Below are 17455 nucleotides of genomic sequence, written 5' to 3'. Positions count from 1 at the left end.
AATTCAGTTTTATTTGCACCAGGACATTATTATATATCAATTGTGTTTAATTGTATGCAGGTGATGGACATTAACTTGCAGGTCACTTGTGCTGTTATCAATCAACATAGAATGAAACTGTGGTTGTTGGGTTAGGTGGGGCATGCTAATAAATGCTTATAAAAGTATATAAAGATTGAGGTCATTCTATCCTTCACCAACTGGCTTTTTGGATTATAAAACAGTAGCAGAGAATGGTTGCCTAAAGGTCAAGGTTGGAAAATAAGAGAAAAAAATTCAGACAGGAAACAACAATCCTCGTGGCCACTGTGGGAAATGGCAGAAAGCTAGTGGATATTTTTGGGGAATGATATCCTCAATATTCTTGAAGAATGAACCATATGACCAATGGGAAGAATTAGTGAAATTGTGGACACTAATTACGTCCCTTCCAAAGAGGAAACAAGATATGGCCTTGGCATTGCTGTTTTTTTTACAAAAAGTAAAATCAAAATTGAAGTATTTTGTGAGATGGATGCCTCTCAGTTGGTTAGTCATGAAGATTTAGACCTTCTATTAGTGAAAAATGCTCCGAGTGCCTAAACTCACCTGGTGGAAAAGTTCCAATTAGAGTTATTGGTTGAAATTTACAAGAATGATGATCTGTTAAATGCCTGTGAGGCATGGTTGGATTTGTATACATTTCGGAAAACATATGGTCATCCCGTGGAAGAATGGACTTTAACAGATTGAATCTCGTCAATCATAAAAATTGAGGATCCCTGGATTACTACTAGCATTTAATTTGCTGGATTTTGTTAAGAATACTCATATGGACAGGCTAATGATTCACTGGCACCGTGATAGGTACCAAAAACTACTGGGCCAATCACCACCCTAGCCGATCTACTATCTCCATTAGCCTGGCCCCAACCAGCAGAGGCAATAAAAGTAATTCAGCAAGAAAATTAACATTGGTGGCCTCAAAAATCCCACCAAGGCAGTCCTTCTCTGTCAGCACCTCACTGCCAACCTCCAGCCACCAGGAGTTAAGTGTGGCCATAGTGCTTGGTCAACCCTAAAATCCACCAAAACAAACAGCTGCAATGAGGTCCTTGGTGTCTCTACAAGGCAATGTCATGACTGGCTTGATGAAAGCAACCAAGAAATACAGGACCTGATAAGCACAGATTTAATTGACTAGAAATTTTATGACTTGAGAAAAGCAGGAGCCCTATAGGTGGTGGTCGGCAGCAGTACAGCATAAAACCCACGACATAAAGAATAAATTCTGGGTAGAAAAAGTGGCGGGAGATCCAACAACTTGTAATCACCAACAACATGCATAGTTTCTTTGACGTTGTCAAGATGATCTACGGTCCAAGCACTCGAGGGCCTACCCTTCTGAGAGCAAAGCATGAAGGGAAGCTCATCAAGGACAGGGAAGTAGTCTGTGCTTGCTGGCGAGAACATTTTTTGAAGAACTTGTCAACTGCGATTCTTGTCTTTAACTCCAATGTCCTTGACTCTTTGCTCAATACCTTCTCTGGCTCGGTCTCGGCGCTCCCCTGGTTCGAAGCGAAGTTGGAAAAAGCCGTTCAAAAACACCAAAGCTCTTGGAGCAGATGGAATGCCATCTGAAATTCTGAAACATAGTGGAGATACGCCCCTGGCACTGCTGCACAGCCTCCTCCCTCATCTGGGAGCACATGCCGGGGGAATCTCGACAATATTCAAGAAGGGAGACCAGTCTGATTGCCATAACTACAGAGGAGTGTCTCTGCTGTCTGCCACAGGGAAGATGATTGCAAGGATCCTACTCAACCACCACCTCCCAATGGCCAATAAACTCCTTCCAGAGTCTCAGTGCAGTTTTCACCCATCACAGACATGATCTTCACTGTGCAAATGCAAGAGAAATGCAAGGAACAGCACTGACAGCAATACATGGCCTTTTTGACCTCAAAAGCCTTTGACACCAATTGCAAAACCTTATGGAGTATCCTCCTCACATTTGGCTACCCTCAGAAATTGTCATCATCCTCCACCCTACTCCATGATGACATGCATGCCATGATCCTTGCCAACGGAACCACCACAAAACATATCTCATTGAAAACTGGAGTCAAACAAGGCTGTGTCATTGCACTAACCCTTTTCTTCTTTTTCCATGTCGCAATACTGCACCTTACCTCCAACAAGTTACCCACAATCTACAAAACATGGGAAACTGTCCAAACTACGCTGCCTTCAATTCAAAACCAAAACTGCTCCAATCTCAGTCGTAAGCATCATCTGTACGCTGAAACTGTGTGCATGCTCATTTAGAAACTGAGCTCCGGGTTTTTGTTGACTCCTTCTCCAGAACATATGAGAAAATGGACCTCTCACTAAACACTTGGAAAACTAAGGACCTCTTCCAACCAGCTTCCATAACTAATACTGCTCCCCCTCCCGCCACACGCCGATGATTTAGATCAATGGATCAATGGCAAGATCCTGGAAAAAGTAGACCATTTTTGTATCTTAGGAGCCTCCTTTTGACGAAGACAGACAGATGATGAAATTCATCATTGCGTCCAGTGTGCCAGCTCAGCCTTCAGCTGACTGATGAAAAGACTATTTGAGGACTAGGATCTCAAACCCAAGACTAGGGTCATGGTTTTCTAGGTAGTACTGATCTCCAAGCTCCTATGTGCTTTGGAGACTTGGATGATCTACTGCAGACACCTCAAAACACTCAAGTAGTACCAGCGGTGTCTTCGCAACGTCATACTCCAAATCCAGTGGCAAGAAAAGCTACTGGAAAGGCTATGGGCCCTGACACTATTCTGGCAATAATACTGAAGACTTGTGATCTAGAACTTCCACACCCCGAGCCAATCTGTTACAACAATGGCATCTACCCGCCAATGTGGTAAGTTGCCCAGTTATGTCCTGTCTGCAAAAAACAGGACCCGGCCAATTACCACCCCATCAGTCTACTCTTGAATTTCATGCAAAGTGATGGAAGGTGTCGTCAACAGTGCTGTCAAGTGGCACTTCCACAACAATAACTTGCTCGCTGCACTGTTTGTGTTCCAAGGGCCACTCAGCTCCTGACCTCATTACAGCTTTGGTCCAAACGTGGGGAAAAAGAGCTGAACTTGTGGGGAGGTGAGAGTGATTGCCCTTGACATGAAGGCAGCATGTGACTGAGTGAGTGTGGCATCAAGGACCCTTAACAAAATTGAAGTCAATGGGGAGAAAAGGAAAACTCTCCACTGGTTGGAGTCATATCTAGCACAAAGGAAGATGGGTTGTAGTTGTTGGAGGTCGGTCATCTCAGTCCTAGGACATGACTTCAAAAGGTCCTCAGGTTAGTGTCCTTGATCCAACCATCTGCAGTTACTTCATCAATGACCTTCCCTCCATCATAAGGTCAGAAGTAGGGATGTTTGTTTGCACTATGTTCACTATTCGCGATGACTCAGATACTGAAACGGTCCATCCCCTTTTGCAGCAAGTCTTGGACAACATTCAGGCTTGACTGGTAAGTGGCAAGTAACATTCACACCACACAAGTGCCAGGCAATGACCATCTCCAACACGAGAGAATCTAACCAACCTCCCACCCCTTGACATTCAATGGCATTACTATCACCGAATCCCCCACTATCAACATTCCGGGGGTTACCACTGACCAGCAACTGAACTGGGCTAGCCATATAAATGCTTGGCTACAAGAGCAGGTCAGAGGCTAAGAATTCTGTGCCAAGTAACTCGCCTCCTGTCCACCATCTACAAACATTTGACCATACGAACAAGGAGCAGGAGTAGGCCATTCGGCCCCTTGAATATGCTCTGCCATTTAATAAGATCAAGGCTGATCTGATAGTAACCTCAAATCTGCACCCCACCTACCCTCAATAGCCCTTCACTCCCTTGCTTACCAAAAATCTATCCACTTCTACCTTCAAAACGTTCAAATAGTCTGCTTCCACCGCCTTTTGAGGAAGAGTGTTCCAGAGACACTCAGAGAACAAATTTCGCCTCGACTCCGCTTTTAAATGGGTGACCCCTTATTTTTAAACAGCAACCCCTAGTTCTAGATTCACCCACAAGAGAAACATCCTCTCCACATCCACCCTGTCAGGACACCTCAGGATCTTATGTTTCAAACAAATCAAGGAGCGGTAATGGCATAGTGGTATTGTTGCTAGACTAGTTTTCGAGACTGAGGGTAATGCTCTGGACACCTGGCTTCTAATCCCACAATGGCAGATGGTGGAATTTGAATTCAATAGAAATCTGGAATTAAAAGTCTGATGATGACCATGAAACCATTGCCAATTGTCATACAAACCTATCTGGTTCACTAATGTGGAAGGAAACCTGCCATTCTTACCGGGTCTGGCCTACACGTGACTCTTGACACCATCCAGGACAAAGCAGTCCACTTGATTGGCATCCCATGCATCACATTCAACAGAATCTGTCACAGAATCTCACAGTGCAGAAGAGGCCCTTCAGCCCATCGAGTCTGCACCGACACACGAGAAACACCTGACCTATCTACCCAATCCCATTTACCAGCACTTGGCCCATAGCCTTGAATGTTATGACATGCCAAGTGCTCATCCAGGTACTTATTAAAGGATGTGAGGCAACCCTCCCAGGCAGTGCATTCCAGACCGTCACCACCCTCTGGGTAAAAATGTTTTTCCTCACATCCCCACTAAACCTCCTGCCCCTCATCTTGAACTTATGCCCCCTTGTGACTGACTCTTCAACTAAAGGGAACAGCTGCTCCCTATCCACCCTTTCCATGCCCCTCATAACCTTGTACACCTCGATCAGGTCGCCCATCAGTCGTCTTTGCTCCAACGAAAACAACCCAAGTCTATCCAACCTTTCATCATGACTTTAAGGTTTCATCCCAGGCAACATCCTGATGAATCTCCTCTGCACCCCCTCCAGTGCAATCACATCCTTCCTATAATGTGGCGACCAGAACTGCACACAGTACTCCAGCTGTGGCCTCACTAAGGTTCTATACAACTCCAACATGACCTCCCTACTTTTGTAATCTATGCCTCGATTGATAAAGGCAAGTGTCCCATATGTCTTTTTCACCGCCTCGCTAACATGCCCCTCCACCTTCAGAGATCTATGGACACACACGCCAAGGCCCCTTTGTTCCTCAGAACTTCCTAGTGTCATGCCGTTCATTGAATACTTCCTTGTCAAATTACTCCTTCCAAAGTGTATCACCTCACACTTTTCAGGGTTAAATTCCATCTGCCCATTTGACCATCCTGTCTATATCTTCCTGTAGCCCAAGACACTCAACCTCACTGTTAATCACCCGGCCAATCTTTGTGTCATCCGCAAACTTACTAATCCTACCCCCCCCACATAGTCATCTATGTCATTTATATAAATAACGAATAATAGGGGAGCCAGCACAGATCCCTGTGGTACGCCACTATACACTGGCTTCCAGTCACTAAAGCAGCCTTCTGTCATCACCCTCTGTCTCCTACAACTAAGCCAATTTTGAATCCACCTTATCAAATTACCCTGTATCCCATGTGGGACCTTGTCAAAGGCTTTGCCGAAATCCATATAAACTACATCAACCGCACTACCCTCGACTACACACCTGGTCACCTCCTCAAAAAATTCAATCAAATTTGTTAGGCATGACCTCCCTCTGACAAAGCCATGCTGACTATCCCTGATCAAACCTTGCTTCTCCAAGTGGAGATAGATACTCTCCTTCAGAATTTTCTCCAATAGTTTCTCTACAACTGACGTGAGATTCACTGGCCTGTAGTTCCCTGGCTTATCTATACAACCCTTCTTAAATAGCGGAACCATATTACTGTCCTTTGGAAATTCTTTGAAGGCAGCGGGCATCTGATAAAACAGGGCCTCCTTCTCTAAGAACCAAATACCACCACCTTCTTAGAAGGCTGATGACAGGTGCTTAGGCAGCCCCTCAGGATCGAGGATGACTAGCCTCTAGTCCTGTTCAATGGGTTCCAAACGGCTGATAAGTCCAATGTGTATTCTGCAGACTCTGCCACATGCTGGGCAGGTGGTGTTTGAAGGGTTGGGTAGGTAGGTTGGTTAGTCTACACAATGCACTGCAGTAACTCACCATCCTTTGACAGCACCTCCCAAACCAGAGGAAATTAAAAGTTCAGCAACCTAAAAGGTCAAGGGCAGTAGATATGTGGGAACGCCACCACCTGCAAGTTCGCCTCCAAAGTGCACACCATCCTGACTTGGAACTATATCACTGTTCTTTCAATGTCACTGGGTCAAAATCCTGGAACTTCCTCCAACAGCACTGTGGATGTGCCTACACCACATGGACTGCAGTGGTTCAAGAAGGCAGCTCACCATAACCTTCAAGGGCAATCAGGGTTGGGCAATAAATGCTTTTCTAGCCAGCAATGCCCACATCCCATGAATGAATAAATTTTAAAAAAGGCAGTCCAACATCAGCACCCTCACCTTAGGCAATTTGTCCAGCATCAGGGCATTAATCATTCAAAAGCAATTCCGCTGGATGGGACATGTTCATATGCCTGATACTAGACTCCTGAAGCATTTGCTCTGTTTGGAACTCGGTCATGCAAGAGGACAGCAGAAACACTTCAGGGATGTCCTTGAAGAGGTCAAACATACCTGCTGACCGATGGGAAGCTGCAGCTTGTGACCAATCGAAATGGAGAGGGACACATTCGGGAAAGCACTGAACACATCAAGAGACTTCATTGGAAGGATTAATGGCAGGCAAAATGAAAATGAAAACACCTTTATTAGTAAATCTGGCAATTACAGAAGATAGAATTGGAATGGAATAGGTGTATGAATCCCAGGAATGCCAAAGGAACAGTTAATAGGTGTTTAAATGATCCTTTGAATCGCACTTTAGAGTCATAGAGTTTTACAGCACGGAAAGAAGCCCTTTGGGCCATCCGTGTCCATGTTGGTCATCAAGCCCCTATCGACTCTAATCCCATTTTCCAGCACTTGGCCTGTAGCCTTATATGCAATGGCGTTTCACGTGTTCATCTAAATAATTAAATTTTGTGAGGGTTCCCGCCTCTACCACGCTTTCAGGCAGTGAGTTCCTGATACACACACACACACACACACACACCCACCACCACCCCCCAACCTCTGGGTGAAAAAATCTTTCCTCTAAACCTCCTGCCCCTTAACTTAAATTAATGCTCCCTGGTTATTGACCTCTCCACTAAAGGGGGAAAGTTTCTTCCTATCTACCCCATCTATACCTTGCATTTATGCAATAAACTGCCCAAGCAGAGAGGCAGAGTCCTCGATGACACATGAAAAGAATTCTGAGGAAGAAAATGAAGGTAGTGATGAATCTGAACAAATTATACTATTCACAAGGAGTTTTAGTCCTTTGAACATATTAGTCGCTGACTACTTAAACTGTTCCGGATAGCACTTGCACTTCAACAATATGTGGAACATTTTAACCAATCTGTTATCTTGATTCACTAAGTACTGAGGATTGACATAAGGTTAAGGAATATAAAAATACTACTTTTGGTTTGATGATGACAACACATCAAGGTCACTAAAGATAGTTGAAATTTAATGTAAAGTAGAGGGAGTAAGCCATTTTATAAGTACTGACAATCTCAAGTGAAATATCTATGCTGCTGAGTAAACCTTCAATGCAAAAGGCACAAATGAAGGGTTAATCTCAAGTCTAGTTTTTGCTTAAGTTTAATAATCAAAAATTATTGTTTGTTAAGAGCTAAGTTTTTTTTTGGTCTTAAACAGGAATATACAAACTCAGAGCAATGGTAACTAGTTAATTAGGAAGCTAACATAAGCGGAGCTTTAGCAGAGATGATTCATCATTGTTTTTCAGAGAGTATAAAAACAGGGGTCTCTGAGTGCTGCTTGAGTACACAGTGTGTGAAGCAGGGAGTTTGGTGAGTGAGGGAGTTTGGTGAAGAGGGGATCTATAAATTTAATTAACACAAAGATGGCAGGACAGGTGGTGTGTCATGGTTGCAGCATGTGGGAGCTCTTGGATGCCACTGCAATCCATGGCAAACACATCTGTAGTAAGCTTCGGCTCAGTTAATGAGCTGGAGGCTGAGCTGCAGACTTTGCAATGCATCATGGAGTGGGGATGGGTACCTGGACACTTTGTGCCAGAAGGCAGTAACACCCCTTAGGTTAGCATCATCTGATTTGGTCAGGGACAGGGGGGTATGAATGTGAGTTAGGCAAGTAAGGGGATTGAGAAGGTAGAAGTGGAGGAGCCTCCACCCTTGTAATTGAGCAACAAGTTCGAGATTCCTGCAGCCTGTATGGACAAGAGCTAGGGCTGTAGTGTGGATGAGCAGACTGACCATGGTATAGGAAGCCATTCAAGTGGGGGGAGTTAAAAGGAACGTAGTGGTCGTAGGCGTCAGTATAGTCAGGGAGATGGACACTGTTCTCGGCAGCCAAGAGTGAGAATCCAGAAGGCTGTGTTGCCTGCCTGGTGCCAGGGTTTGTGATATCTTCTCAGGGCTGGAGAGGAACTTGCAGTGGGAGGGGCAGGATCCAGTTTTTGTGGTCCATTTAGGTACCAGTGACGTAGGTAAAACTGGTAAAGAGGTTCTGCCTGTTGAGTGTGAGGAACTAGGCACTAAATTAGAAAGCAGAACCTTAAAGCTGCTAATCTCTGGATTATCACCTAAACCATGTGTGAATTGGCATAGGGTAAATAAGATTAGGGAGACAAATGCATGGCTCAAAGACTGGTGTGGGAGAAGTGGGTTCTGGTTCGTGGGGCACTAGCACGAGTACTGAGCAAAGAGGGGCCTATACCGTTGGGACAGACTTTACCCGAACCTTGCTGGGTCCAGTGTGCTAGCGAGATGTATAATTGGGGAAATAGAGAGCTTTAAACTAAATAGTGGTGGGGAAAGGATTGTGTCGGGGGATTGAATGAATGCAAGGGAAATGATCAAGGTAGCAATAAAAGTAATGATCATAAGAGTTATGGCACGAAGCAACAGTGATTGCAAACTGACTGTCGAAAGGTAAGACCAGAATTTACAAACAGTAGAAAAAAAACTGAATTAAGGGCCCTGCATCTGAATTCCTGTAGCATTCACAACAAAACAGATGAATTGTCAGTGCAAATAGAAATTCATATGTATGACCTGATGGCCATTGCAGAGAAGTGACTACAAGAAAACCGAAGAAGGCACCTAAATATCCAAGGGTACCTGACATTCAAGAAGGAAAGGAAGTTGGGGAAAAGGTGGTGGGGTAGCTCTGTTAATTAAAGAGGGCATGAGTACCGCGGTGAGAGATGACCTTAGTTCTAAAGATTAAGACATAGTTCCACCCATACTGATTTTAAGAAACAGCAAGGGGCAGAAAACATTGGTATTTGTTTGTAGACCACCAAACAGTGGTGGTAATGTAATTCACAGTATAAATCAAGAAATTAGAGGTGTGTGTAACAAGGGCAATACAGCAATTTCAGGGGGATTTCAATCTACATACAGATTGCGTAAACCTAATTAGTACCAATGTTGTGGAGGACAAATTCTTGGAACGTATGTGAGATGGTTTCCTAGAGCAGTACATTGAGGAACCAACTAGGGAATGGGATATTTTAGATCTAGTGTTGTGCAATGATAAAGGGCTAATTAATAATCCTGTTGTAAAGGAGCCTTTAAGAAAGAATTTTACATTAAGTTTGAAAGTGATGTAGTTCACTTAGAACCTAGGGTCTTAAATCTAAACGAAGGAAACTATGAAGTATAGGAAACAAATTGGCTGTGGTAGATTGGGGAACTACATTAAAAGGTACAATGGTAGGCAGGCAATTGCTAACATATAAAGAACCAAGACATAGTTTGCAACAAAAATACATTCCTTTAATGCACAAAAGACCCAACAAGGAGAGAGTTCCAACTGTGGCAAATGAAAGAAATCAAGGATTGTATTAGATCAAAAAAGGTGTATAAAGTTGCCCAAAAAAAGATAAGCTTGAGAATTGGGTGCATTTTCAAATTCTGCAAAGGAGTACTAAGAAAGGGAAAATAGAATATGAGAGTAAACTAGCAAGAAACATAAAAACCAAATGTTTCTATAGGTATGTAAAAAGGAAAAGATTAGCAAAAACAAATGTGGATCTATTATAAGCAGAGTCAGGATAATTAATAATGGGGAATAAGGAAATGGCAGAGAAACTGAACAAATACTCTGCCTGGCGTCATGCAGGAAAATATTAACCTCCCAAAAATAATGGAGAAACAAGGGACTAGTGTAAAGGAGGAACTGAAAGCTATTAATAATAGTAAAAAATAGTACTAAAGAAATTAATGAGACTTGAAGTAAGTCAATCCCCTGGACCTAAATATCTACATCCCAGAGTGTTGAAAAAGGTGGCTGTAGAGATGGTCGATGCATTGATGGTCATCTTTCAAAATTCTGTGGACTTTGGAACGGTGCTTGCAGGTTGGAAGGTGGCAAATGTAACCCTACTATTTAAGAAGGGAGGAACAGAGAATACTGGGAACTACAGACCTGTTAGCCTGATGTCAATAGTTGGGAAAATGCTAGATTCTATAATAAAGGATGTGATAACAGGACACTTAGAAAATAGGTAGAATTGTGCAGAGTCAACATGGATTTATGAAAGAGAAATCATGTTTAGCAAAGCTGTTCGAGTTTTTTGCGGATGGAACTAGCAGAATAGATAAGGGGGAACCAGTGGATGTGGTATGTTTAGATTTTCAGAAAGCTTATGATAAGATCCCACACAAGAGGTTAGTAAACAAAAGTAGAGCACACGGATTGGGGGGAATATACTGGCATAGATTGAGAACTGGTTAACGGACAGAAAACAGAGTAGGAAAAAATGTGTCATTTTCAGGTTGGCAGGCTGTGTCTAGTGGGGTACCACAAGAATCAGTGCTTTGGCTCCAGCTGCTCACAATCTATATCAATAATTTGGATGTGGGGATTAAATGTAATATTTCCAATTTTGCAGAGGACACAAAACTAGGTGGAAGTGTGAGTTATGAAGAGGATGCAAAGACGCTTCAAGGGGATTTGGAGAGGCTAAGTGAGTGAGCAGAAATATGGCAAATGGAGTACAATGTGGAGAAATGTGAGGTTATCCACTTTCGTAGGAAAAACAGAAATACAGAGTATTCCTTAACTGGCGAGGGGCTGGCAAGTGTTGATCTTTAAGGGACTTGGGTGTTCTTGTTGATGAATCACTGAAAGCTAACATGCAGGTACAGCAAGCAATTAAGAAGGAAAATGGTATTTTGGCCTTTATTACAAGAATGTGACTGCACTGGAGGGGGTGCAGAGGAGATTCACCAGGATGTTGCCTGGGATGAAACATTTAAGTTATGAAGAGAGACTGGATAGACTTGGGTTGTTTTCGTTGGAGCAGAGAAGACTATGGGGTGACCTGATCAAGGTGTACAAGATTATGAGGGGCATGGACAGGGTGGATAGGGAGCAGCTGTTCCTCTTAGTTGAAGGGTCAGTCACAAGGGGGCATAAGTTCAAGGTGGAGGGATGTGAAGAAAAACTTTTTTACCCAGAGGGTGGTGACAGACTGGAATGCGCTGCCTGGGAGGGTGGTGGAGGAAGGTTGCCTCACATCCTTTTAAAAAGTACCGAGATGAGCACTTGGCACGTCATAACATTCAAGGCTATGAGCCAAATGCTGGTAAATGGGATTAGGTAGGTAGGTCAGGTATTTCTCACGTGTCAGTGCAGACTTGATGGGCCTCTTCTGCACTGTGATTCTGTGATGTGATTTTGAAGACTTGAGTATAGGAGTAAAGATTTCTTACTACAATTATACAGAGCCTTGGTGAGACCACATCTGGAGTAGTGTTTAGTTTTGGTCTCCTTACTTAAGGAAAGATATACTTGTCAAAGAGAGAGAGTGTAATGAAAGTTCACCAAACTAATTCCTGGGATGGAGGGGCTGTCCTATGATGAAGGACTAAATAGACTGGGCATTTATTCTCTAGGGTTTATAAGAATGAGAGGTGATCTCATCCAAACATATAAAATTCTTACAAGGATTTGACAGGGTAAATGCAGGAAGGATATTTCCCCACCTGGGGAGTCTAGAACCAGTCTCAGATTAAGGGGCAAGCCATTTAGGACTGAGAAGAGGAAGAATTTCTTCACTTGGTAGTGAACCTTGGAATTCTCTACCCCAGAGGGCTGTGGAGGCTCAGCCGTTGAGTATGCCCAAGACCGATACAGGGTTAGTGCAGGAAAATGGTGTTGAAGTAGAAGATCAGTCACAATCTCATTGAATGACAGAGTGGGGACTTGAAGAACTGAATAACTTACTCATCCACCTATTTCTTAAGTTCTAATGAAACTTGACGTGGAACATGACAATTATTTTTGGAAAGTCAGTCAATCTGTAATTTACCCAGTCAGGACATTATTGTATCCCCTTAATAAAACCTGGCTTTTCTTATCAGTGTTAGACAAGTAGCATCAGGTGATAAGTATCAGAGAGGCAAAAAAACAAATGATCTTAAAGTTGCATAGACAATTTGTTCATCCTACTTGTCAGAAGTTAAAAGAGTATACAGGGAAAATAGGAGAGGTTAGTGAGAAGTGTGAAATCTGTTTAGAAAAAAAATTATTGGAGGAAGCTGCTGTGTCATTTTGTAAATAGTGACTTTAATGAGGTAGTCACCATGCATCTAAAGGTATGGGGCAAAGAAATATTTTTTGGAGTGCCAAGACAAACGATCAACAGCAGCTTCAAGAAACAAAAATTGTGCTTCCGAAATCTCTTGATATATCGATTCCGCACGGATAAAGCGCAAGCTCCTCGTCCAAGTGCTATTCACAGCAGAAACCCTATTGAAAGCCTACTTTTTGTAGACTTATGTAGCCTTTCTACAATAATGCTTAGTAAGGTCAAAAGAGTTATTATAGACAAAGTCATTGAGCAATGGATAGGGACTGGACATGGTGCGCCAGCGAAGCTTCTAATTGATAAAGGAATGGAATTTACCAATTGAGTTCAGGGGTGTGTGAAAACATGAATTTCATGGTCATGAATATTGCAGCTAAAAGTCCTTTCAACAGTGGATTCTGTGAAAAGAATCATGTTGTGATAGATGAAATGCTGCATAAATTTTTAGCCGACCAACCTGACTGCAGGTTGACAATTACATTGATACAGGCGGTTCATATGACTAATTCACTTCAGATAGTTCAGGGATATGGCCCCTATCGAATTACTCAATGAGTGAAGTCCCAGCTTGCTTTCTGTCATTTGTGACCAACCTCTTGTTCGAGAAGATACGACATTTCCTTCAATATTTCCTGCACACCTGAATGATTTACATGCAAGCAGAATAGCTTTTATCAAGGCTGACATCTGAGAGAAATTTCAGAGAGCACTGAGGCATCGTATAAGACCATTTGAAACCAGAATTTAATTTGAGAGATTTGATGTATTAAGAGAGGACTACAGGGCATGGTGCCCTTGGTAAGGTAATAGATAGTGATGGTAAGACACTACTTATCAAACATTGCAATCACAGAATCACACAGTGCAGAAGAGGCCCTTCGGCCCATCAAGTCTGCACCGACATGTGATAAACACCTGACCTACCTACCTAATCCCATATACCAGCACTTGGCCCATAGCCTTGAATGTTATGACGTGCCAAGTGCTCATCCAGGTACTTTTTAAAGGATGTGAGGCAACCTGCCTCCACCACCCCCCCTGGCAGTGCATTCCAGACCGTCACCTCCCTCTGGGTAAAAATGTTTTTCCTCACAGCCCCCCTAAACCCCCTGCCCCTCACCTTGAACTTATGTCCCCTTGTGACTGACCCTTCAAGTAATGGGAATAGGTGCTCCCTGTCCATGCCCCATATAAACTTGTACACCTCGGTCAGGTCGCCCATCAGTCTTCTCTGCTCCAACGAAAACAACCCAAGTCTATCCAACTTCTCTTCATAACTTAAATGTTTCATCCCAGGCAACATCCTGGTGAATCTTCTCTGCACCCCCTCCAGTGCAATCACATCCTTCCTATAATGTGGCGACCAGAATTGCACACAGTACTCCAGCTGTGGCCTCACCAAGGTTCTATACAACTCCAACATGACCTCCCTACTTTTGTAATCTATGCCTCGATTGATAAAGGCAAGTGTCCCATATGCCTTTTTCACCACCCCACTAACATGCCCCTCCGCCTTCAGAGATCCATGGACACACATGCCAAGGCCCCTTTGTTCCTCAGAACTTCCTAGTGTCATGCCGTTCATTGAATACTTCCTTGTCAAATTACTCATTCCAAAGTGTATCACCTCTCACTCTTAAGGGTTAAATTCCATCTGCCACTTATCTGCCCATTTGACCATCAAACTGTTGAGGTTCATTCCTCACAATTAATTGAAATTAATTACAAAATATCAGACTCTGAGCAGCTGGCAGAAGTAAACAAGGCACCTTGTACCTCAAATGCTCATGTGTTTTGTGTTGAGGGCCCTGAAGAGCATGATATGGCAGAGCAAGGGCTAGATATTGTCCCTGAGTAATGATGTCACACAAGACACCACAAGCAATCACATCCAAAGATTGGGAATTCGGGTAATATATATTCAAGGGGTCTTGTGAAGAGGGATGAGACAACTGTGGGACATACAGGAAAAGAATTCTATATATTGGTTGAATGTTCAGGATGATGTCCAAGAACTGAGATTGATGAATTGGAAGAATGGAATGAAAGGGTGGAAAGTAAGAAAGCACAGTGCAGGTACTGGTAGCGAGTCTGGAAATTATTCTTGCATCAGAAAATGATCACATACTGGAGAAAGAGCTTTCAATCATGCAAGAGGAGATCTCACAGTAGTAGTCTGGGCATAAAAGCGAGAGTAGAGGTTGTAACTTGAACAGATTATACAATGAAATAAAGGTTAACAGAAGTGTCAGAACACAAGAAGCAGAAGTCCTCTGGTTTTGTTGGCTGCCAATAAACTTAAGGATAAACCAATAAGAGAAGCAAAACAAAAGGGAATTAGAGAGTTTGAAGTTTATTCTGCGGTACAAGATAAGGGACAACGAGCTTTGTCACATACGGATTTGTACTGAAAAAAGTCTTTGCAGATGGAATTTAGAAATCTAAAGCAAGGCTAGTTGCTAAAGATTTTGATGACTGGATGATCCTATTATGAAAATCTAATTTTATGATTCATATGTTTTGGAGTATAACTTTTAGTTTTGGAATAAATGTAAGATAAATAAAACAACTGGTTTGAGAAGTTGGTAAACAAACCTAGAATAATTGCAAATCAAAAGGTGGCCTATGTTTAATTAACAAGGTCAGAGTTGAAAGTGAGAAAACACTAAACAATGGGTGGCCCCTCTTTGGACTTTGTGATGGAGACCGACTCTGCAGTTCCCTCAGTTAGGGGCTTAGATTATTCATATGGGTCCCCAGAACAAAGGGATGGTGTGGAGTTGGGGATAATTAGTTTAAATCTCCATCTGGGACATCCTAGGTCTGCCATGTTTGCAAGGGGAAAGGTTGGAGGGAGGTATTTTTTATGATTTGGGTTTTATCTGTGTGATTTTTGACAGAGGCATTTGAAGTCTGGGTCTGGGGCAGTTTGGAGAAGGCAGAGAGAGAATCTGCCAGGAACTGGAGCCAGGAGCAGACGGCTAGCAGAAGTCAATGGTGTTCTCTAATTCAAAATTACTAAGTAAAAATGCTGCGAGCTCATGCTTGAGCTGGGGAGACTGCAATTGTGAGGTGTTGAAGGAAAGTTGGAGGGTTCGCCTTGCCAAATGCTAATGGAAGGACCTCCAAGAAATCTCATACCTTAGAATAGCTGGAATACTAAGCAGGATCAAGCTGTGGCATACCTTGGTTTAGTCTCAGGAGAAGTGAATGAGCCCTCAAGATCCTGTAAAGTATTGGGGAACTGTTAGATGGAAGTGAAAGTAGGATTGTGTTCAAAGTGTTTATAAAAGGCTACGTTTGCTGCCAATGCAGTGCATGTTCAATTGTACTGCTTTACTCTGTGACGTCATTGCAAGTGATGGAGATCAGAACTCTACTTATTCCCCCAGTCTCAGTGTATTACTTATCTTCTCTATTTAGTTTCTCGTTTTTTGTTAGGATTTTGGAACCAGAAAGGGCTATTCTGTTCAGAACAAAATGCAATAGCCATTTTCGCCTCGGTAATTTCCTTTTAGCTTTATCATTTTCCTTGGCATGCACCCATTTCAAACAAGCAGGCATGTACATAGCAGCTGGAGACTTCAGACTGCCTTGAAAATGTAATAGAGCATATTTCCATGTTCCTCCTTCTGAAGCTACTGAAACGCCTGGACACAACCACAAAGAAGGGTTGGGAAATTGGCTGACTGTTATGGGTATGTGATGATCCTCACCTGATTTTTCTCGCTGCTCTGTACCTGGATAATTCATTTTGCCTAAGTTAGGAAAACAAAAAATCTGCACCAATTTTTAAAAAAATTCCATTATAATACTAAATATATAGATCATATTTTACCTAACTTCAAATTCGGATTGGCAATTAAATTTGTACATCTGCTTTCCATTGTTGGCAAGATTCAGCTTTAGGTTTTTTGCACATGTGCAGACGGGTGTTAGTGGCCATCTTGCATTGACAGTAGAGGGTGTTTAACTGGGAGTTCAAATTTCTTTTTTTTAAAAGTTACTGGTCTCTACCAAGATTATAACAAAATAGATGTTAAGAGTGGATTCTCCCACGGCTGAATAAGCAATTTTAAATCATTTTGGCCATATATTCATGGGAGTGTGGACCAATCAACGTAAAGGCTGTGTTTCTGCATGGCGATACTTTTCAGAGAAGTGTTTCTGAAACTGCCCAAGGAGGTAGCAGATACAGAAGGAAAACAGTGGAAACTAAACAGATGCATCCATGGCCTGAATGATGCTTCCAGGGTGTGGTATTTTTCAGTGAGATATGTTTTACTGAAAGTCGTGTTCAACTCAAAATAGATTCTGCTATGTTTTATTAGATCATAATAAAAGGACATTTTCAGGCACTTTTGCGATGCATGTTGATGATTTCTTATGGGATGGTGTTGCGGAATTTGAGAAATGTGTTATTATTAAAATTAAAGTAGAATTTCAAATTGGGAAGTCAGATTTGTGAGGCTTTTAAATATATTGGTTTAACAATTAAATGAAGAGCTCTGGAATAACTTTAAATCAACATTCCTATTTAGAGACTGTATCCCATCCTGGTTAATAGTACTAGGTCATCACAGAAAGTTGATGTTATGCCTAAAGAATCAACAAAACAATTGTGAAGCTTGATTGGTCAGTTGACTGGCTGGGCACTCAAAATAATAGCTAACATAAAAGAGAATTCCAAAGTCTTCTATAGGCATAAAAATAGTAGACGGATTGAGAATTGCTTGA

General features: G+C 42.4%; 2 protein-coding genes and 1 non-coding gene across 4 annotated transcripts in view; 2 read left to right on the top strand and 1 right to left on the bottom strand.

The window, feature by feature from the left end:
- kars1 (lysyl-tRNA synthetase 1) overlaps positions 1-17455 on the top strand; it is a 531769-nt gene that overhangs the window by 342464 nt on the left and 171850 nt on the right. The gene's annotated exons all lie outside the window — the stretch shown is intronic.
- Positions 1-17455, top strand: part of nfat5b (nuclear factor of activated T cells 5b) — a 205639-nt gene that overhangs the window by 106385 nt on the left and 81799 nt on the right. The window lies entirely within an intron of this gene.
- LOC144682370 (U11 spliceosomal RNA) lies at positions 12749-12885 on the bottom strand. The gene has a single exon (XR_013577018.1). It is a non-coding gene; the product is annotated as a U11 spliceosomal RNA (small nuclear RNA).

Source organism: Cetorhinus maximus, chromosome 6 (genome assembly GCF_964194155.1).
Source record: "Cetorhinus maximus chromosome 6, sCetMax3.hap1.1, whole genome shotgun sequence".
Classification (NCBI taxonomy): domain Eukaryota; kingdom Metazoa; phylum Chordata; class Chondrichthyes; order Lamniformes; family Cetorhinidae; genus Cetorhinus; species Cetorhinus maximus.
This window is presented reverse-complemented; position numbering and strand designations above follow the sequence as displayed.